General features: G+C 40.2%; 1 protein-coding gene across 5 annotated transcripts in view; it reads left to right on the top strand.

Moving 5' to 3' along the window:
• The window catches only part of lpp (LIM domain containing preferred translocation partner in lipoma), a 242,475-nt gene that overhangs the window by 13,131 nt on the left and 206,414 nt on the right, over window positions 1-22,930 (top strand). The gene's annotated exons all lie outside the window — the stretch shown is intronic.

Raw genomic sequence — 22,930 nt, 5'->3', positions numbered from 1 at the left:
ACATACACCCATTGCATGTCTTTTTTTTTTTTTTTTTTTTAGATATATGTGTACTCTGCAATGAGTAATGACCATATTATTTTTGGACCGCAACTGTTGAGCAAGAGTTAGCCATTTAACTAATTTGTTGGTTCTAGATTGCAGACACTAATAATAATGCCATGATAATTTTATTTGTGTCACACTTATCTAAACAAGGTCACAAAGAGCTTCAAAATGTGCATGAAAATAAGAATACAACATTTAAAAAAGAATGGTGTGCACAGAGGCAAAAGGAAATAAAACACAAAAATTACAAACCAAAAAAGTACAAATCTTTCCGGTAAAAACATGTTTTAAGCAATGATTAAAAAACGGGTAATGTGCGAGCCAGCCTAATCTCCTCAGGCAGTGAATTTCAGAGCCTCGGGGCCTTGATGGCAGAAGCCCGCTCATCTTTAGTTACGAGCCTTGATCTAGGGACGAATAGTGAGGGTTGGATTGAGGATCTCAGGTCATGACTAAGAGCGTCGCTAGTCACAAGCTCAGCCATATAACTGGGGGCTAAACCATGCTGAGCTTTAAAAGTTATTAGACGAATCTCAAAATCAATTCTGAAGTCAACTGGCCACCAGTGAAGGGAGGCGAGAACTGGGGAGATATGTGACCTGTGATTTGTCCCAGTTATAATACCAGCTGCAGCAGTCTGTACCAGTTGAAGGCAACCATTTGTGGTTTTGAGTTGAATGTCTCGACTACTATTGGATAGGGCTGCAGCTAACGATAAATTTCATTGTCGACTAATCTGTCGATTATTTCTTCGATTAGTCGACTAATCATTTTATCGAAAAATGTGTTAAAATGTTGAAAAATGTCGGTCTGTCTCTCCCAAACCCCAAAATTATGTCTTGTTTCGTACTCACGCCAAAGGGTTTTAGTTCACCGTCATGGGAGAGTGTGTAAAGCTGCCAATATTTGAACGTAAGAAGCTGCAATAAGAGTATTTTGGGGTACTTTTATAGTACTTCTCTATGAAAAATGACAAACTGATTAGTCGACTACTAAAATAGTCACCGATTATTTTAATAGTCGATTAGTCATCGATCAGTTGACCAATCGTTGCAGCCCACTATTGGATTGTCAGCTATTAATTTGGTACATGTCCCCTAAAATGTAGAAACGTTGGTGATCCCTTCGCTCTCAGTTCAACATCATCATCAGATCAAAGTTTCAGTGTGTCCAATACTTTGGTTTCTGACCAAATACCTGCAAAACTGGTGGTCACTATTGACAGTACCATGGCTGTTCAAAAAAATGGAGGGTTTGTGCGGGATATCCTGCGTTGCCGTGTGAAGATTCACTCTGACCAGTCAGTAGTCGTCCGTGTTTTAACTCTGCTATCGGGTCATTCCATTTGGAACCCCGACCGAGATGGTGCCAAAAAAAGGAGCAAATACTATCCACTACTTTTGCCAATGGAAACCCAACAAAGAACAATTCACATCGAGTCAAGCCGTGCTTACCATCCAGTGGAAATGAGGTTATGGTCTAATTTTATCTGATGTGCCTCAGGCTTTTGGTGCTGTTGGGGTGAAATGTTGATAACCATTTGACTTAAAGAGAAACTGTATAACATGTGAAGTAGAAATACAACATTTTTCTTGTTAAAATTCAAAAAGTGGATTGCATAAGCAACAAAAATGTTTCTTAGTTAAACATACTCTGCTTTTCTGCGGCAGTCTTTCTTGGTCTAGTGCGACTGTTAGCTTATGGTGGCTACAGACGCTTTTTCACAACTCCCAACACTTGATATCACTGCCAAAGATACCATTTAATGTCGGAAAAAGATGCACAGGGCTTTCAGCTAACTCCAATGTAAACCCATCTGTGACAATAATTGACGCTGAGAGCAACTGATGTCGTTTAAAGAGTGCGAAAGTCTGCGTCAGGCGGGAGGGAGGGCTATGTTGATTGGTCAAACAAAACAAGACTTTCACCTGGGAGTCTGCAGCTCTGCGTCCTGTGTGAGACCAAAATTTACTGTTGTTAAAACATAACATAAGGTAATTTTAGAAAGGTTGTCATGTACATGTTTCAGCTATGCATCACAAATATATGCTAAAGGGTGGCCTCTGCATTGCTATCAGGTGCCGCGAGGTGTGACAAAGTGTTGGCAGCTAAATGTTAGCAAAGTTGAGATATTTAGATACTGTATGACTGAATTGGTTCAGTTCTCTGACTTGATAAGTCTTCTCTACTCGTGCTACTGTCACATTATGCTTTAGCATTTACCATTATCCCACAGTTGCTCAGCAAAATTAACATAGTCTCACTTTAAAGCACTGTGACAGACAGCTGTGTGCACCAAGGCAAGGAAGATGACAGTAGCTTTATTGAGGAGAGTTAGTCAGGAGGAGTCAGAATTGATTGTCATAATAAAAAACTATGGGAAAACATCTAGAGTGCTTTGATGGCCTAATTACTTTTGAGTAGCCATCAAAGTTAATCATGCTGTAGCTGATTTTTACACACCCTGTTAGAGACTTTGTGTATTTAAAGATCAGCTTTGTAAGATCCACAATTATCCAACATAAATATTGAACTATTACCACAGAAATTCATTAGAATTATTGTAGTTCAATGCCAGTTTTATTTACAATCACACTATCAAGAGTGTTGCAGTGAGCAGATCATTAACGAATACTCTCAACAAGAGTGTTTTGAGATAGTTCATTGGCTCTACTAGTTTAATAAGCAGTGACAGACGCTCATCGTTGGTTACATCGGTCTCTGGCGACGTCTTCAACACTCTTAAAATGACTTAATCTGGTCTCACTCTACTTTGCAGTCCTTAATTTTAAGACGTTGGTATCCCCAGATTGGGAGAGATTGCATGTTTTCAGGACGAGTCCTCCAAATGAATCTTGTCAACAAATTAAGGCATGATTAACAAGAGCAATTACACTGAGGATCCAACTGAGCTGAGGAGAATCGAGCCAAAGTGGAGAAGATTATCTCTCTTATTAAGGAGAATCACTTTAAGGGTTTGATTACTTTCTGTTTTTGTCTTTAACTCTTGATTACTCTTTAACTAATGATGCCTTCTAAGCAGCTATTTTTTTGGTACCGTTGAGAGTTTTAGAGTGCAGATTGAGCACTGAGATTGTATGTGAACATGTGTGCAGTGTAGCATCTGTTTTTTTGTTGTGGCACCAACAATAGTAGAAGTGGAATTATTGCTGGTTAATTGGAATTGAAAAGCAGAAGTGTAATTTTCCAGTGTATCGTAATATACTCTGATAGCATATTTGGCAATGATAGCTCTGATACTCTTTTTTTATGTAAGTATCTGTTTGGAAATTCTGGATATTGGGATTTTCTCCCAATCTAAGTCGAAGTTTTTCTCTTTCCCAGTCAACCTGGATGGTGAGAGTCAATAAACAACAATCTCTGACACATTATTTTCAATAAATTGCTGTTTTCTATGGGTGAGTCTTTGATTTTAATGTCGATTTGGCTGCCTGCTGGTGGCCAGTGTGTGTTTGAGCATAATTCATCACCTCAGTTAAAGGTTTTCAGCACTCCCACACCCACTGCATGATGTCCTGAACCTTCATGGTTGGATGCTGGAAGATATGTGATGAGATGTCAGCAGCCTCCGCCAGACATTTATGTAATGTCTGAAGAATTCTGTTTTTATTTCAAAAGTATTTTGCTAAATGCACCCTGTTCCTTCATGTACTTTTTTGTACTTTTCTTTCTTCAGGAAAGTTTCCATCTTTTTGTGGAGCCCAGATTTCCCTCTGGAAAAGCCTCATATTGCTGCCAGTGAAGCCTGTGGCCATTTGTTGTGTTAAGATCTCTGAAATTCAAGGATTTTTTAAAATTATTTTCCACTTTTTTCTTTTTGTCTCATCAGATAGCCTGATCTTGAACATAGTACAAACTTAAATTAGCCCCTAATTTAAATGTTTGGTGTTAAAGAATTCAGTTTCAAAGCACCTGTATGGACATTTACAGTGTGCATTAAAGTACACTAAATTATTTTATTAGTGTCACTAAGATATAGTCGAGTATGGACGTACAGAGCCTGTTTACACCTGGTATTAACATGTATTTCGGTGATCTAAACCCATCTGGACATTTCATTAGTGCCTGCATCACTTAGGCTAGAAGGTCAGAGGGTCCTACGCAGTTATTACATCCATACTTTCACAAACTGCTGGCTAGCAGACCTGCTAGACACGTTAGTGGTTGTGTCGGTGCAGCTCGAAGTATAGCCTCCATCCATAGGGCAAAACTATGGACGGTCACGCAACACTTTGTCCAAGTCATCTCAAAATGGGCAAGTAATAGAGTGTTGGCGAGTGGTCACCAAAACAACCTTTTATTCGTCATTCATGACGTAGTCCTTGTTGGGGATGCATGAGGACACATTAGCGTTTACAGTGCATAAGGTATGTGGTCACATGCTTCCCAGACCACCAAGTGGTTTAAGTAATTGGATCAAAATGCATCTTGAATTTTGATCAGATCACCAAAGACACAGGTTAATACCAGGAGTAAACAGACCCACAGTCTTGAAATATTTCAGCTTTGTGTCATTAATCCATTTGAAATCCTATAAAGATAGAATGAGACACATTTGCTCTTTATACAAAAACAGATAGACGTTGCCAGATTTACTCTTAGCCACTAGCTAGATGTTCAGAATATCACAAGATCACAAGATGACACAAAAATCCATCTTGTCAGGCTTCAAGAAATGCGTTTGTGACTGAACCATGGTGGTTCTGACCAATAAGCGTCTTGTAAGGAGCTTCTGGCAGCTACAGGTGTAGTTTAAGTGTGTGATGACATGGTGAGGTGACTGTTCAAAACAATGGCAGTGTAGACAAGTGTGTAGGTTTTGGGTCCTCCACCAGAAAATGTTGAGTATTAAACTCTTGATTTTCTGCATTCTAGGGAATTTCAATGCACCAGTTATAAAAGTCTTCTGCTACTTTCCTGTTTTTGTCGGGGGGACAAGTGCACATGTTTTAAATATTAAGGGAGACGTGTCCCCTTAACTAACCTCCCCCTCTACACCTATTAGAGTAGATGCTGCAGTAGCATCAGTTATATCAGAGGTGGAGAGTATTTCTTCTCTGAAAGAAGTGCAAAAAAGGGCACTGAAGGCTTTTCTTGATGGAAAGTTTTTGCTTTGCTCCAGACTGGCTTCAGCTTCCGTAATAGATGGTAACAGACAGATGGTTCGTCCAATCACCTGCCAAGTAGTTTTTGAAAGTCCCTGCCCTTTTCCAAACAGTTTCCAATGACAGCTTCTCAGATGGTTCTGTGCAACAAACCATCTGGTGCATCAGGTTACTATGATAGTGCCAACCATATTACATATTTAACTTGTATACGTGGCCTCATTGCTGATTACTGATTTAGGAAAAGCTGAGTTAACAATGGCTTTTTTGATAAAGTCAAGTAACTTCCTAAACATCAACATCTTTGTAGAATTGGTCGTCTTGTTTATTTGTGTGATGAGCAGACAAGCTGAAAGAAAAAAAGTCAGTTTCTCAAGTTGTGATGATCCTGTGAAACTTTTGGGGTATTTTGTGAATGTTTTGTCTGTTTTTTGTAGTCTATGTAGCTGCATTAAATCACAAAGAAAGTTTTTTTTTCCTCTCTTGCTTGCTCCTTCTGTCTGTAACATCTTACCTTTCTCCCAAAATTCCTATCTCTTGTCCTAATATTGCTGCTAATAATAAATTCTTTATCAGTGTCTGGGATATCTGAAGACTTAGGAGCAGGGGCATTTTGTGGTGTATAAACCACAGCAAACCAACACTGAAACTTTTATCTTTCCGTTGAAATGTTGCAGTTTCAGAATCAATGACAAAAAACACCAGATTCCCAGGAAGTTCCTGTTTGCGGTGAGCGTTGGTGATCTGATCCCAACGGCCGTCATGTTTTACATATGGTTGTTGAGAATTTCTGTTTTCTGTTCATCAACACTTGCCAGTAAACAACAGTAATCTTTAACATTGTCACGATGACAGTGGAGTGATTGTGTGCCAAAAGTGACATTTTCTCTGCGCCCCTATCATTTAGGATCACCACTAACTGATTAATCTCAGATTAGTCAGATGCTCAAGGCTAATGGGACACTTTACACAATGTGACTGATTCACTTGCTCGGCATGCAGTGACAGATGCCAGCCTCTAAAGATGGTCAAATTACTGAAGCATGTTGTTGGCAAAACACAGAACCGTTATTGATGTGCCAAAACATATAAACTGCAAACCACATGAATCAGATTAGAATGACGAAAGTATGAATGATGCCAGTGGACATGGTCAGTGTTACAACTTAAAACATTGTTTGATTTTTGAATGTCAAAAACATGAAGTGAAACCAAGTAATGAACAAGGTCATTAAATATCACTAACATTTTCTTTACTGGAAATTCAAAAAAAGCTTCTTCAATTGAATTTAAACAAAATGGAAGTGTTCACATTAAAAAAACACTCTTGACAGAAAGTGAGACGTAAATACTTTTCCCAAACCATAATGAAAAATCAGCTATGACCAGGCATGCGTAAGGGGTCAAAAAGAAGTTTAAAGCTGGTGCTATAGGCTTTCTTGAGTAACTCTTCATCCATTTTGAATGTTATTCTTAACCAAGCCGTGGCTTCTCTTGATCTTTATTAAGAAAAAAGAAGAATTTATTAGCTGAACATTGGTATCGGCCCATATTTGCCTTGTTGACTGCCATTAGCCTATTGGCAGATTCGATGACGTTCACGGATGGCAGTGGCCGATGTCTTTCTGTAGGGTCACATTACTTTTGCGCAGGGTAAAAAGCAGGGCTTCAGACTAATTGCCACAAACTTAAATTAACGAACAGGTACAAGAAGAATACAGCTACTTTATGGCAAATGGACTCTCATTGTTTTGTTACGAGATGGCGAATAGCAGCCGGCATCCCGTCCTTCCGAGGACACAAACGTGTTTGTGATGAACAGAATCCGAGTTACAAAAAACTGAGTTACATTGTGATGCATTCAAGCACTATGTGGTAAAAAATGAACATTGGGAGAAGTTAAATTCTAACTTTGTCATGACGCGTTGAATGTAATATTGAATAAATAACAACAAAAACAAAATAATAATAAAAAAAATATATATTTTCCCACCCAATTAAAGAAAAAAAAAATCTGCCCATACAACCTTTGTTTTACAAAATATCTCCGTCCACACAAGAACGCAAAAAGACCAGGCTAGCTACAATGTTAGCACCACTAGCCATGCTGACATGGCTAACGGTGGTTACAGAGCTAACACTGATAATACAGTCAACAATGCTAAAGGCAATGCTTATGGCTAAAAAACTGAGCTGCTTACTCACCTGGCTAGCTGGGGGAGACCAGAGGGTGGGCACAATCTTTCCCCATTTACGCTTTTGGATCGGGACGGTGAGTGTGGTAGTGGCTGGATGAGCAGCAATGCTAACACTAGCTAGCTCCCACCAGACCTGGTTAGAGCGCAGTGCAATAAACTGAAGAGTAGCAAATTTAACCAATAAACCGACAAATGCAACTGGGCAAAATTATTCTCGGTGGTTAACCGCTTAACCATTGATATCCCTTGTTTCAAATAACAGAAGCTGATAATGTAGAGCTTTGTTCTAGTGTTTGAGACATTAAGGCAGTGCTTAACTGAGTAGGGAGATTTCTGCTTTTGTGCTACATCAGGCACAACACCTTTTGTTCTGCCACAGTCGTATTGTGTCATTGTATCTGTGAGTCGCTGGTGTCAGCAGCAGAAATTTTACCCCATCACTCTTTGAAAGAGCCGTGTTAACAGAGCTGCATTTATCAGTCTACTGGCACACTGTACATGTGCATATTTCACGTGGCTCATTGGCAGGATTAATTGCCAACGAGTCCCCTGTGGTCCAGGAATGCAATTACCTACTGACCCAAATCATCCTCTTGGCTGGAAGTCGCTGTCTCTGTTCTGGCAGAGTTACACCTGGGACTGAGTCTTCACTTAACCTCACACTCACCCCTCCATGCATCCTTACATCAGGGCAGTCTATGATTTTTATGTCGGTGTGGTTGTTCAGGAATTAAAGATGCCCAGTGACCTTCTGATTTCACCTCCTGATCCGTGCCAGTGTGGTATCCTCTGTAGTATTAAATTAGGACGTATCTGTTTATAGCAAGGCGTCCTTTATCCAAGCTGCTCATTTAAAGTAAGGAAAGCTTTTTTTCCATTTAAGAACCAAGCATAAACATTTTAAGTCTATTGCTTTGATACGTCAGTTATGAGAGAGATTTGAGGCTCTGAGGTACAAGTACTTGTAACATGGGGACTTCCATGACTAACATAATTTGTCAGTTAATCAATTACCGTATCAGCTGACACGTCTTCTGCAACAATTTTTATATTTGATTAATAATTTGAATACATTTTAGGCAACAAAAATCCATTGTTAGGTTTAGAAAAAAAGAACAGGGTTTGGCTTTATAAACTTAAAGTACACGGACACTGCTCTCCTGGGTGAAAGTCCGTGTTTGTTGGACCCATCCAACACCCTACCCATCCCCCACTTGGACTTGCGCCACCTTACCTTTCATTCTTGTTCCGGGCCTTTCCCCCTGACGCCGTTAAACAATAACAGCGACCGGCTGTGTATCGTGCTGACGTTAAAGGACAGCTTTTTTCGTCAGTTTCTGACGCTGCAAGTCACTGCGCTGGATTTAGACGACTTTGGAGTGAGACCGGGGTCATTTATCAAATTCATAACTCACATAACTCCCTCTGGACACACGTGCTGAGTTCTGTTTACCTATGAAGTCGGAGGTTGGAGCTGGGATTGAGGTCAGACCCGAGCTGACCGTGTTCCAGTACAAGTCATCAACCATAACAATATCAGTTCTAGCCAAGTTAGCCATTGTTAGCAATACCAGTTCATACACTGTAGTAACATGTCCACAGATAGAAGTTGGACAGCACTGTGTGTACGGCTGTTTAAATGAGACACAGATCACAAAGAAGTGCTGATTAACAGTATACTTGACCACAACTTTCACTACTTTAGAGGCAAAGTGGAGCCATATTGGATTTTGAGGTCAGGGTTGGGGAGGTTCCTGCGGGTTTATAAAGTTGAAATTTCAAATAGGCGTCTGGGATATTCAGACTCCGCACTATAAATCTCTATTATTTTTTCACCCATGTAGTAGTACTCTCCAGCACCTGACTTTGATGTGTAAAATGGGCACACTTCTCCTTTAATCAAGCGTTGTGGTTGACTAAGCCTAACCAAATCTTAACCATTGTGTTCTTGCCACAACCACAGTTTTTCCTAACCTCAACCATGCTATAGCTGCCATGCACAGATTTTTTGAAAAGGAGAAATTAAACACATTGGCATTGAATAAAAAAGTAAACCCCCAACATTGAACATACTCTGGGGTTTTCAGAAAAAAAGCCTTATAGTGAAGGTAACTAAAGCAGCTTATCAACATTATTAATAGGTCTAAAGTGGGCTATTTATGATTATATACTACTTTAACTTTGCAGCATTGGCGGTGAAAGCAAACAAACCTGTCCATACACTATTAAATTCTCTTTTTTCTTCTGAGACGTTTCCTTTGTTGAATTTGGAATCCATTGCTAGCCTAGTAAGGGAGACTCAAAACTAGCTACCACTATTAAGGTTCGGCAAAATTTAGATGTAAAGGCGCCAGGCCACAGAGGTATAGTGCACACTTAAGTTCACAAAATGTTCGTATATTTTTTATTTGTTGTATGGGCTGCACACTTTGAAAGTTAAAAAATGTAAGAATCACTGAGGCCCACAACAATAATTAACGAAAATTAAAAAAAAAAAGAATTATAATTTAATAATTCCCATATACTGCTAATTTTTCGACGGAGTCACTGGTTGGCTACTCCTGGTGTACACCAACTTGTTCATGTAGAGTCAGTAGGTGATTTTTGTTGTGGAGGAGCCAAGGGCTGCAACTACCAATTCTGTTTGTTCCAGTTTTGATCTGTAGATTATTTTTTTGAGTAACTGATTCATTGTTTAACATTAGAAAACAGTGAGAAAAGCCAGTTAAAATATCCCAGATCCTTAAGTGACTTCATCAAATGTCTTATTTTGTCCAAGCAACATTTCTAAACCCCAAAATATTAAATTTACTCCAATGCAAAACCAAGAAAAGCAGCACATCCTCACAGAACCTGGAAATATCTTGTTTTTGGCATTTTTGCAAGAAAAATGACTCATGCAATCAATTGTGTTGATCAAATAATTGATGAACTCTTTACAATGTTTGCCTCATATATGTTGTTGTTTATGATATCATTTGCTCGTACTGATTAACCTAAAATTGGATTCCAAGCACGATATGAAACAAACAAACATACAAAAGTAAAAATCCAAAGCTTAACTAAATGGAGGCCATTTATTTCTGCTGCTGTTGAGAGCACTAATGCAGCAAGATTTAGACTTTAAAGCACTGCTAATGCTATTACAAATGTATGGGAAGAGGTGGAGGGGACTTCCACATACCGTTGGTTTGTCACAGCATAAAGAGAAAAGCCTCTTTGTGTCTCCACATGTGCATTTACTTGCACTGTTCTCATGTCATGTCTAAATACATAAGAGTCTAAGGGCTGTGGTCTGCCCCAGAATGTGCTTCATTAATGGATTATCTAATTGTATATGATGTAGCGTGCATTGTGGATAAAGACCATAGCCACTCTCAGCATTCACACACAGCCTGTGCTCTTTACATGGCTTGAATGTTTTGTGAGCTCCCTGCATGTGTTTTTTTTTTAGGTTGCATACTGTAGGGTTTAAACTGAGGGTGAGAGGGACCTTACGTGTCAGGTTTGAGGTCACTTGTGTTAATATCAGACAGATCCAGTACATTAGATGCATTAATCTCTTAAATCCCTCCACTGTCCCAACTTTCATTTGTTGTAGAAGCATCAAATTAGGAAGAAACATCCAAAGCAAAGCCCTAGATTTGTTTTGCCACCTTTCAGGGATTGCACTTGTTATCCAAGAGCTCTCCTCTGTGCTGATGTTTCCTGCTAATGATAAAAGCATCGAGAAGTAAGCCTCGGGCATTTTGTCTCCCACACTTAGTAACTTTGTCTCAATGAAAATCAGTTATTGTAGAGCTTTTGTTTCTATTAATGTCATTATGAGACAACACTGTTCGTTTGCAGGAAGGCTTTTGTGAAGAAGGGTGCTAATTTTTCTGCTGTGCGCTGCTCTTGTGGTTTGTCTCACTGTTTGTTTTGTTGCATGGTGGAGAAAAAACCGTTTTCTTGACAATCACACATCATGATTTTCTCTTCTAAAAAAAAAGCATCAGTTCCAAAGATGAAGATATTTTCAATGAATCTGTCCCAAGAGAAATTACTTGGGATTCAATTAATTCATGAATGGTTTATACAGAGATAATCGACAAACTTCTGTGTTCCCTCTCTAAATTCAAAAGGGTTTTGCCGGTCCATGAACGCTTTTTGTTTGTTTTTTCACCTGCTGTAGCAGTTTGTGAAGTTTGAGTCATGGGTTATCAGGTGATCCGATCCGATGTGCAAGAAGATGCAGGTGGAGGAAGATTTCCTAGATGGCTTTCTGACAGAACAGGATTTCTAGATTAAGATTAGGAAAAAGTCACACTTTGGGTTAAATAAATTGATTCTGTCATAAAGGGCTTTCTGGGAGAAAGCCAACAAGAAAAATTTCTCCTGTGTGCCTGGCAGTCAAGTGAATGGGTGTCATTTTGTCAGGTAGTCAGCTCCTATATTACATTCATGCGTCTGCCACATTCTCCGGAGATGTAAGCAAAGTTTTGGCCAGCTATAATCCAAACACACGCCTTCTGATATGATAAAATCACATTTGATTGGATACATGTTCATTACAAGATCTAAAGTCATCAAAATATTTTGTGTTACAGGAAGAGAAAAGAGAGGGATTCTAGTCTAGATATCATTTTTTAAACATATATTGATACACAAAGAAATAACTGAACTATCAACACAAGATCTCTGGATTACAACCTGGAAAAAGTATTTTATATTACATGGTTTTTAAGTAAATTAATGTTGTCTATAACGCCGCATTCCCTGTATTCATGGTGAGATCTGCTTCTCCGTCAAGCTTTTTAAGGTAAATGTGGTTGAAGCATGGCGATTTTACAGCTCACAAAATCTCCGTTCTGTGACACTGTTGTCAGTGACAGCTGAGCCATCATAGTACCCAATAACCAATCATAATAATGCAGCACCACTGGAAGCCTCTGCAGAATCTAATGGTTTTGACAGGAGCACAGAGCTCGGTGCCGACCCTCTGTGGTATGGATACCAGTCTCTCTGCATGTGCACTCTGTAACATGGATACTGTACATGCAGACAAAATCATATAATGATTTTGGTATTGAGGTACAATCTAATGATGCATTAAAGTTACATTTGAGTTTGATAGGATCAGTACAAATGTCATCATCTTCCTGACCAGTGCAAGTGCTTGAGTGCAGGAGGGTGCAGTGGCTCCAAATACTGTATGAGATATGGGACAGTACTAAATTGGTTCTTACCTGTTCAGATGCTTTTTGTGGCTATTATTATCACATCTCGAGCACTTCAGACTTGTAGAAAGTGGACATATTGCCTCAAAAAGTCTGTAAGAGAGCCCTCAGAGACTTGACATGTTCACAATTGGACAGTTGGTAACCCTCACAGACTTCATTAGAAATGAATGTCAAAGTCTGAGGATCTGTGACGGTGGACTTTGGGACTGGGTCATGGGGCAAGTGGCAAACAGTAAGGAGGACTCAAATGCAGACACAGAACAGGTCATGTATATTGGTCAGTGTTCATGCTTGCATACTGGAAAATCATCAGCCAGACAACACAGACAGGTGACAGGAGCAGGCACACTGGAAAGGTTGCACCGCTACAGCAGCAAGACAATACAAGCCTGGTAGGCAGGTGACTGAGTCAGGTGCAACTCAGTGGAGACAACCTGTGGCCAGGTGAGGAATGACATACTGTCAAAAAAAAAAAAATCCAGAAAACACCGTGAGATAAGGGAGGGAGACACTCAGACGCTGCGTCTGTCTGAAGCTGAAGAAGAAACAGGAACATAATGTACAAGTACAGGGCTCGTGTATTGGTAGGACCAAAATCTGAATCGACGTCTGACTGGAACAGAACTTTGCATGTATAAACAAATGTGCAATGAATCTCATACAGAGGCTGTTTCTCCATTTTTAATGCTGTTTGAAGTTAAAAGTAAAATAGATATCTGCACAGCTGAGACTCAGTAGAAAAGTAGTGCAAGTGAAATACTTCAGATACTGAACATGTTTAAAGGAAGTACTTGGGTACTTGACAACATTGTACTCACTAAAGTGCATGCTGTTTCTCGATGTGTTTTTCCTCACTCCATATTCCCATTTTACTTTTAACGATCTTACTCAACATAGAAACACAAGTATTCTTTTAGTTTGTGACTGACTGACAGGTTAAAGGGATAGTTCGGATATTTTGAAATGGGGTTTTATAAGGTACTTATCCATAGTTAGTGTATTCGTCAGCTACCGTCAGTGGCTTTGACGGTAGCATAGATAAGGAACCGAAGCTGTTAACAGTTTCCCCATCTGAACGGGATGTCTGACGGCAAGATGAAGTGGTGAAAGTACTCTAATTTTAACATATACTTAAACTGATAATGATATTTTTTTAGGTGGCCAAAGTATGTTTTGCTGCTGCACCCGTCATCAGCAGTACTACACTTAGCTTCCATGTCGGCAATCCTGCAGCTTCTCCAAACTGGGGTCGTGCCACCAGACATACTGTCCCCTATCCCTTTAATACCATAGACTCTATTAAAGTAATACATGTACCCACCGATACGTGACCGGTTGGTTCGTGGACTCCTGTTTTGAAGCCTTGAGTTTGGCATTTTGGCAGTCGCTATCTTGGATATTGGAGCCAGAAGTGACCATGTTTGGGTAAGAGGGTGGAGCTGATTGAGAGCTTTAAGTGACGTCTTGCAGACAGCCTGGCACTTGAAGCGTGTTACTCCTTAATTATGCATATTTTTAAGGCTTAGTAATGGGTACGTTAAATTAAAACTCACCCCCCTACAGTTGTCATGAAGGGGAAAATTCGCTATAGAGACCAGAACCATTTTTTGTACCTGGCCGTAAACTTGTTTATTTCTGCTGTAAAGTTGAGGGTCTGTGGGGATTGATTCACCTCTGGAGCCAGCCTCAAGTGGCCTTTAGAGGAACTGCAGTTTTTGGCACTTCTGCATTAGCTTCATTTTTCAGCCTCGGAGGTTGCTGCTTGGTTAACACAAAAACACACCTCACATTATGGATGCTGCGATCCAACTTTTTCACTTTTGATCCGATACCGATCCGATACCAGTGCATATTTCCATCTCTCTGTTCTGACCAATAGGTTCACTTTTTTTAGTGCTTGTTTTGTAATGTGGAATAATAGAAAAGGCTTGATCAAGTGCTATTACTCAAAATGAGAATATCGTACTTCCCGAGATGAATAGTCCACAACAGTAGGTTATTATGACAAAACTTGAGCCATTTATTAGATATTTACATTTTTACACGTTTATACTTTTAATAAACGTTTTGCATTCGGCTGTTCCGTCTTTTTCGCTTTTCAGAAGGAACCACTGACATTTTGTTCAACTATCCACACTGTTTTTCACCCGGTTGTTGTTATCACATGACCTCCCCCTCCCCCTCCCCCTCCCGCTCTCCTCTCTTCTTCGTGTGTTACAATGAAGTGCTGGATGGAAAAGCTGGAGCGGATTTGTGGAATGGAGTGCTAGTATCGCAGTGCTAGTATCGCTAGTATCCGGATCGCAGCATCCCTACCTCACATTGTAACACAGGATGTGCTGCGTGAATTCTAGCAGTAGGAGATGGAAATCAGAAGGTTTTTAGAAGGATTTTTTTTTAGAAATCTCTAGCTCTCATGAAGCTATGTGTATTTTCATGTACAAGAGGTATTATCAAAAATTGAAACTAAGGCTTTGAAAGACACTCTGCAGCATTCAGCCTGCTCACCTCTAAGTGAGAGCCGGCTGTATTCTCGGTCCAGGTGAAGCTCTCATGAATGGTTTGCAGGTCAGGTATAAATCAGAGGAGCCACTTGTTTTCTGTCAAGGGTATTTCCTGCACTCTGGTCTGCCCTCAGGCAGATTCCTGTAAGCCCAGTGGTGCTGTACTGTACCTAGTTCAGAAAAGGTAACGTGCACTAATTTAATTTGAACATGCCTTTCACTTTGCTGTGATGCTGTGAAGAAGTGGTTATAAATACACCATAAAGCCCAGGGAAAAGGCCAAGGTGTTTTCAGGGATATGTATTTTTCATTGGTTTGGTCTACCTTTTCAGGCTGTAAACATTAAGGCCCAATCAAACCGTCCATTGTAGGAGCACTTAGAAAGCATGTGTCCACAGAGGAAATGGACCCACTGCTCCTCAGCTTTGGTAGATCTGTATGAGAATAATGTTTGGGTCAGCTCTTGTAAAAAAAAGAGAAAAAAGGCATCATGAGTATTCAAACACATCACATAAAGCCTATAAAAATAGCAGAATGATCCTGAGTGAAGCATGAAGACGGAGATGAAGGTTAGAAGAAGGGTGTGATGCTCGTACGCTTGTTTTTAGTCTCTTTCAAGCCTGTCCATCATAACCTGATAAATAAAGACCTTTTCAGGGCCTAAATTGCATTTCTTTGACAGATTGTGGGTCTTTAGAAATGTGTTAATGGTCTCATGTACTTGGATGATCACTTGTGTTTGATAGCAAATTGCTCTATCTGAATGTTTAATGGCTCTGATAATTTAAGTATTTAGCTCATTGTGTTTTTTGACTCGGTCTACAAGGCTGAAAATAGTTTAACCTAAGTTATCATAATGGATTTGGCATTGAGTGAAATTGGCTCATTTTATGTGACGATTAAAAAATATGCCTGAACACTCTGAGGGTCGGTGGTGTGACAGCAAATCTGTATGAATAACCTATTTAACTGGGCTTAATCTAATGTAAATACATGCCCTGTCTGCAGGAAATGCATGGTTAATTAGATGCAGTTATGTAAGGTCACATCCCACAATAGCAGTGTAGCTCAGGTTAGATGGTGGTGGGACTCCATGATAAGCAGCTCAGTCACCAAAAGAAAATGTCAGCATTGTATGTCTCCGCAAACTACGGATATGTTGCATTTGCACATTTCAAACATACATCAATGTTTCTAGAGTGAGGTTCCTTTAAAATCAACTACAAAAACGGGTACCTGTTTCATTTATATAAAGGAAATTAGGGCTGCTACTGACTAAGACTTTCCTCGTCGACCAGCAGTCGTTATGTAAGGCCACTATTTGACTAGTCGCCTACATGTTTACGATATTAATGTAATAATTAAATGATATATTTTGGGCGGGGAAACACAATGGTTGGAGTTCTGAGGTAAATGTTTGCCTGTAGAATTTACGTATCACCTTGGGTTCGTCCTTCACCTTCTCAAAATGATCCCACACTTTGGATTTCCTGCCCGATATGTTATTAACTAGCCTGTGGAATAGAGTTGGGTGATCTTGTCCATATCCTATCGTCCTATCGCCATCTAGTGAAATCACAGATGAACGATGTCATCGCCCGGGGGGGTGTCACGGTGAAACCCTCACTTATAGCCTCTCTTTGGCGTTTGAGCAGCTTTATAAAACTCTTGAACATGTAATGGCTACTTAATTAGCAAGTTGACTTCACATAGATGGCATATCTTTTCAATTTCTCCTGACATTGTGTTGTTTGGTTTGTTCACTGCTCCGCGACATGCCCGAACATACTCGGGCGGAACATACGCGGAACGGACTCCGCGGAGGTCTGCAAGCCCTGTGCACGCAAAGCTCATATTTTACGACCGCGCGGACTACGCTCCGCGCACCAGTGACTGCTCGGCATGTATTTTTCAAATCGCGGGGATTTTTCGCGGGGATTTTTACAGGAAACTACAACGCGGAAGTGCGCTCGACTATGAAAGCCGAATCTCCCCCCACCCTCCGCTCTCTCACTAAGCAGCCTCCCTCTGTCTCCTCTCACTCAGCCTTGTTCAGTCTCGATCTCGTCAGCATGCTCCACAGACGCGCTGTCTCCCCCCCACACCTCGCGATTGCATCGTCATTTAAAAAAGACATCGTGAAACAACCCTTCTATCGCAGATGGGCGATCGGATCGCCCATCGGCACAACCCTACTGTGGAATAACCACAGGTACCAGCCCTGGAAATTGGGTGGCAGTACACATGCTGCGTCTTTTACCAACTGGAAAAAGTAAGGTCGGGTGCTTGATGCTACTCTTGTGCGTTTTTTGTGCCAGCTTTCAAGAGCCGGCGGCAGGTTCCATCTTACGCCAGGGCCACACTGCCAACGAAGTGCTGCGAAGCGCAGCGCACCGAAAAGGAAACTGGCTTCGCTTCGAGGCACTTCGAGGCTATTCGCAGCGCTTCCGCGTCCAGTGAGGCCCTGGCGTTAGGTTGTTAAGCAACCTTAACAACTCCAGGGCTCAACAATAAGGATTGCCCGATTGCCCGGGGCAAGTAAAACTCACGGTCGGGCATGTAAACTAACTGCAGTCTTTGTTAATTGATAGCCGCTTAAATTAAACAATTTTTATAGGGGAAGTAAAAACTGACTTCTGGCAAGTAGAGCTGTGACCAACTTGCCCGACCGGGCAAGTGAAAAAAAACCTTAGCGTTGAACCCTGAACTCTATCTGAATGTGTGCAGGCCTATCGTCTGTGGCACAGATGTAAGGCTCTGGGTAGCCCTGCATTAAAATGAACAACTTTTTGTGTCTGTCCTTTCAAATTAAACTCCCACATGGTCCAGTCTTATAGGTTTTGATTGATTTTGACAAGCACACGTTTCATGTTTGCTTGTTTTTTTGTGCAATTAAGCGACCGATGAAGTCTTGCCGACTAATAACCTTTCTGGTTCACTAACGTTTGTTCGACTGTTAGGGGGCAGCCCTAAAGGAAATTATATTAAGCATGTGTGTTATTTATTGGGTAGGTTTATCTGACTTTATTTCAGGACCAGGTGCTGTTCAAATAGCACGGTACAGAATGAGGCTCAGTAGCTGAATGAGTGCTCAACTCGGTCTCGCTCTGAAGTCGTCGAAATCCAGCGCTTGGGCAGCATCTGACACCAACAGCAACATTAGCATAACACGTGGGGTCGCCATTGGCAGTGTCAGGGTCAATCGGGACAAGACCAAAAGTTAAGCTGCCGGAAGTTGGAGTAGGGCTGGTGGGAGAGGTGGTGGATGGTTCCAACAAACAACCCCAACCTTGACCCGGGAGAGCGGTGTTCAGATCACGAAAGATTATAAAGCCAAACCCTGTTGATTTTCCTAAACCCAACCATGTGTGTTTGTTTTTGAAGGAAAAAAATGTAAATTTGCGGTGTTGTACCGATATAGTGCATTTATTTTGAAAGAGACGGTATGTAAACGTTAAATTTCCTGTGAAAACTGAAGTGTATTTTGAAAACAAAAACAAACAATGCATGCAGAATTCGACACGGCATCCCAGAACGTCAACAACCAGTGCGCCCAGGGTACCTTGCATGTCTTATCTAGACGTGGAAAGTCCATGACCAAGCGTTTTGTGACAAGGTCGGAGTGAGAATGTGTTGAAATGCTTCATTTAATGTTGAGATAGTCTAGAAGTTCTTGCATCAACATTGTTATCTACTAGATTTATGTAAAATCATGTAAATGATCATCTGTACTATTTGTTTGCACCATGCTTGTACCAGCATTAGCAACATTACAATTCTGCTTTAAACTTCCTGGGTTGGCTGCAGTTGTCAGAGACAAACACAAACCCTTGAGCCCATCTGACCTGCGTTTTCCACCATTTCTGGCCAGATCACCAATTAAACAACTCCTTCTCTGCTGGCTGCGTCCCCAGATGTTTTAGCACAGAATGTGCTGAAACCCTTTTGTTTGTGTTTGGATCTGCAGCTCAGAGACTGTAAGTCGAAGATCAATCACATTTAGTGGATGTGTTTCAAGTCCTCCACCTCTCTGGGAAAAAAATCAAAGCAGTTGGTTACATATTAATGCTACTGTATATTAAGTCATGTCTTGGTTTCGTAACTCATTTCCACTCAGATTTCTTAGCTGTGAGTACTGGTTTTAATAATTACATCTGTTTGGCTGTTAAACTGGCTGACTGTTTGTATTAGGAAGGTTCCAGGAGTGAGGATGTGTTACTGCGTGTGCAAAGCATGGAGTTGCTGAAAAATAATATTAGCACTCAGTAAATCTACCTGGGGTAAATAAAGGTATAAATAAAATATCCAAACCGCATAGCAATGGTGCACAATTTAAGCTTATGGCAAGACAAGCAAACAGGAAGTGAGGCATATTTCCTTAACACTTAATAAGGTCCCCAGCTAGCTGTTACTGTACTTTCTCAGTACACTTTGTGGGGGTAGATGGCACAATCGTTATAGTGTATGTAAACAGTAGAAGCTTGGCCTTGATGTTGGTTGTACAGAGTCGACTGTTTTCACTGTTCTGTACCTGATAGTATCCAAAAGTTGTTTTTAAATGAGAGAAACTTAACTGGATTTTAGAGGAATTTGTATGTCCAAGAAACAGTTTGTGAGGAATAATACTATGTGTTAGTGTATTACAGTCAGATTGGTTAATTTATATAACACCTACGGTGTGGCAATGAAAACATGTAGAACAGGGCTTTTCTGTTTCAGATTCAGTCGGGCCGGGTTTTAAAATCACAAAATGTAGAAGGGCAAGATGTTTTCAGATGTCTATTCAAGACCTCTTTTAAGATTTTGGCATTGACCCAAATGAAAATCTTTTTAAATGAAGAATATTTTGGTCACATAACTGACCCAGGCACATCATAAAGTACAGAAACAGAATAAAAAAGAGCTATCAGTGCAACCAATAACACTCTTTGTCTCTCTCCACCAGTATCTCCCTCCTCTGTCGTCTATAGCCCCATTTCCCTGCTTACATCTGGCTTTTTAATGAAATGGGAGAGGTTGTAATTGGCATTCACACCAGGGTCAAATGACTCAGCAGTAGTCACGAACACTTAACAGCTTCGGCTCTGATCGGCACTTCTGGAAACACAACACCGCGTTAATTTTAGCCCTTTTACCGGTGGGATGCAGCGATGCCTGCACCGAGTTTGAAAGAGAGATGGAATAAGGAAGAGATACACGTTTTCACAGGCCCCTATGCTGCTTTCTACTGTTTACTAACCTGTTTTCCAGCCTGTCTGTGACATCGAATGTGACATACAGCTCTGGTGTACTGGCAATGAGAAAGGAGTCTGTAGCCTGTTTGTAACAGGTTATGGGTGTTGAAAAAAACCACGTACACACGCTAATTTTGGTGGTAAATGGGTATGTCTCCCACAATGTTTTCCATTGAGGTCAAGGAAAAGTGTTTAGGAAAAGACATGAAATTTCTTTTAACTATTTGACTGCAGCCCAGACAAAGTGTGGTTGGAGCTGTGTCACATGAGAAAACGCTGACTTTTGGAAGAAATGATTAATGGTGGTTCCATATTAATCCGTACATCCTGCACAATCGGCTGTGCACATGTGTACTTTGAGACACTATATGTAGTTAACATATTTTGTCATACTGGTGTATCAGATGTATGTATGCTGGGGATTGCCACTTGAACAGGCCTGATGTAGAGCATTATAACAAGTAAAGTAAAAAGAACATATTGAATGGAAATGAGATGGATGATCAGAGATAGGAAAACAGGATACAAAAGTTTTGTTTGTTTCTGATTGATTTGTTTCATTTGTGGTTGATTGATTTGATCGAGGTGTGGTGAACACTTGGGTGGAAAGTGGGATATTAGTTATAGTTAAACTGTAGTTATAGTTAATTGATTGAAGTGTTCAATTCTTCCGACTCCTTTTCAGACATGAAATACTTGTGTTGTTTACTGAATATTTTTGCTGGGTATTCTCGTTTTTTTTTCTCACTTTTATATGTGTTATCTTTATTTTTTAGCATGTTTGCATTAAAAATCTGATAAATAAATGTAATAAATCTGTCCCGATTGTAGAAAATGAGTCCCAACAAAGGGTGTTGACAGTACTCTGAATAAACAGGACATAGTGTCTGAAGGCACTTTGCTGTAGAGTTTCCTAAAGTGAATTTTCAATGCTTTGTGAACAACAAATTAAATTCCATTTCCTTCCCTTGTATCGGGGGCGACAGCAGAAGTGTAAATGACAGATATCTCAACACGTCAGCAGATAAAACCAGAGCTATTTGCAAAATATGACAAATATGTTTTTGTTGAATTTCTTCTATTTTAATGCCTTTTAGTTATTTCAGGGCTAGAGCTAACAATTACCTTTTATTGCTGATTCATGTATTGAATTTGTACTTAATTTTATTGATTGATTATTCAGGCCAATGTAAAACAAAAAGTCAAATGTCTTGATTTATTTAACCAAAGATATTCAATTAATGGTGAGAAAATGGGGATAAGCAGCAGATCGTCACATCGTAAAAGCTAAAAACTGAAATATTTGGTTAATCAATCATCAAAATTGTGGGATATTAATTCTCCATTTGTCAGTTGTTTCAGATCAGTTCAATTTATTCACAAAAAAATACAAGTGCAATTCATGAGGCATAATGGAGATATGTGAAATAGGATGCCCTGATGAGCTCTCTGAAGCTTGAGAACAAAAACCCAGTCACTAAGCAGTATTTAAAATATGTTTACTATCGTGTTATCCAGATTAAAATAATACATTTATTAAACAATAGCATTTACAACCTATGACACACCTAAGAGCTGAGTTTCTGATGTACTTACATAATTAATTGTTCACATTGTTGCACAAAAAATAGGTTCATCACGTTATTTTTATGTCCTTTTTTGTAAAGTTTTAATACCAAGTGCACACATTTCCACATTTAACTGACAGTAATAAAAGGATTCTTTGTCTGTGGTAATGTAAAGTAAACAGTGGTGCTCGGTGCTCAACGCTAAAACTGCTAATTAAAAGTGGGAAGTAAATCAGTTTGAGAGGTAAACACATTAAAATGACTCAGTAATTGAGACTGCAGATTGACTAGAATCAGAGTGTCAGACTGCTTGAAACGACACCAAAATAGAGCTCGTTCATCAGCATCATCTCCCTGGAGGGACATGTCCCCAGCACCCCGGCTGCTGGTTACTTTTCCTCCGCGCCCGGCTACTCGCTGTGCTTGTGGAAAATACAGCGCCTCTGAAAATAGGGAGCATATGCTACAACAAGGAACGCCACTTCAAGCAATACTTGTTCCTTAACATTAGCACGGCGTAAAGAAACTGAAGTGAAGTTGAGAAAAGACTTAGTTGTCAGTTGCATGTTCTCAAAACATTGCGCTTGCAAAAAGAAAAAAAAAAAGTGTGAAGGAGGCATGGATAACAATCCCAAACTAGCGCCCACCAGTAATTATGATGTGGGTACAAAGAGATTTTTGCCATTCTAAAGGGAGAAGGGGAGTGTAGGTGTATTAATTCCTATTCCTTCCTGCTTCCTCGACTTGGAAGTTCAGATTTAGAAAAATAGACCCCCCTCCCTCAAAAGAAAAGAAAAAACAAGAACTGTCACATTGACTGACGCCAGTCGTATGTAGCATCTGTGTTCCCACCACTGCTCCCTATAGTATATGCCACACTGTGGCAATGTGGGAAACTGACAATGTCAATTTATCAGAACAAAAGAATTCCTCAGCAAGAGGAATACACATCTTTGGGCCCTGGAGACAAAAATCATTCCACCCCCACCCTTACCTGTATCTAAACAGAATGTAGGACATTCACAACACC

Source organism: Epinephelus moara, chromosome 10 (genome assembly GCF_006386435.1).
Source record: "Epinephelus moara isolate mb chromosome 10, YSFRI_EMoa_1.0, whole genome shotgun sequence".
Lineage (NCBI taxonomy): Eukaryota > Metazoa > Chordata > Actinopteri > Perciformes > Serranidae > Epinephelus > Epinephelus moara.
Note: the sequence above shows the minus strand (reverse complement) of the source record. Positions and strands in the feature narration are given on the sequence as shown.